The sequence below is a fragment of the Echinops telfairi genome, unplaced genomic scaffold (assembly GCF_000313985.2).
Source record: "Echinops telfairi isolate 266 unplaced genomic scaffold, ASM31398v2 ScPeMD7_7475;HRSCAF=8513, whole genome shotgun sequence".
Classification (NCBI taxonomy): domain Eukaryota; kingdom Metazoa; phylum Chordata; class Mammalia; order Afrosoricida; family Tenrecidae; genus Echinops; species Echinops telfairi.
In genome coordinates, this window is record NW_022111379.1 from 24,592,018 (window position 1) to 24,592,652 (window position 635).

The following is a 635-nucleotide window of genomic DNA, read 5'->3' on the forward strand; positions in this document are numbered from 1 at the left end:
ACAATATTCTTAATAAATCGACTCTGTATTAATTTTAAAAGTTAATATTTTACTGTGTATTTTATTTGCATTGTGCTATTTTTATGGGTTGTATTTATGGGTATGCAACGGATTTACATCAAATATATAACAGCTATGCAACCATTACTCTATTACAGCATTTTTTTACTGTCATGTTTTTTTTTTTAATGCCTCAAAATTACAAAATTTACTTATTCGTTTCCAGTTTAACAAAGCTGGAACTATTTGCTTGATTTGCTTTGTTTTCCTGCAGTTACTGTTACAAAAAAAGTGTATTTAATGCCACAGTAAAAATGTATGCTTCCTTTTATACTTGAGTAAAAAAGGAAACTAAAATTTGCAGAAAGATTGTTTAAAATAGAATAGAGGGCTTTTATATCAAGCTTTTTTTAAAAACAAAGCTGAAACTGCATGGGTAAATTCATTCTATTTAATGTAAAGAAAATACTCAAAATGCTTTCATTGTGTAATCAGTCAAAAATATTTATTATGCAATCCTTATATTTGAAAAGATGACTTGTATTCCCAGCATATACTTGTTTCCTTTTTGTATTAAGGAAATATTTTAAATATTTGGAATAATTCTGCCTTATAGTTAATTATTTGTTTCAGAA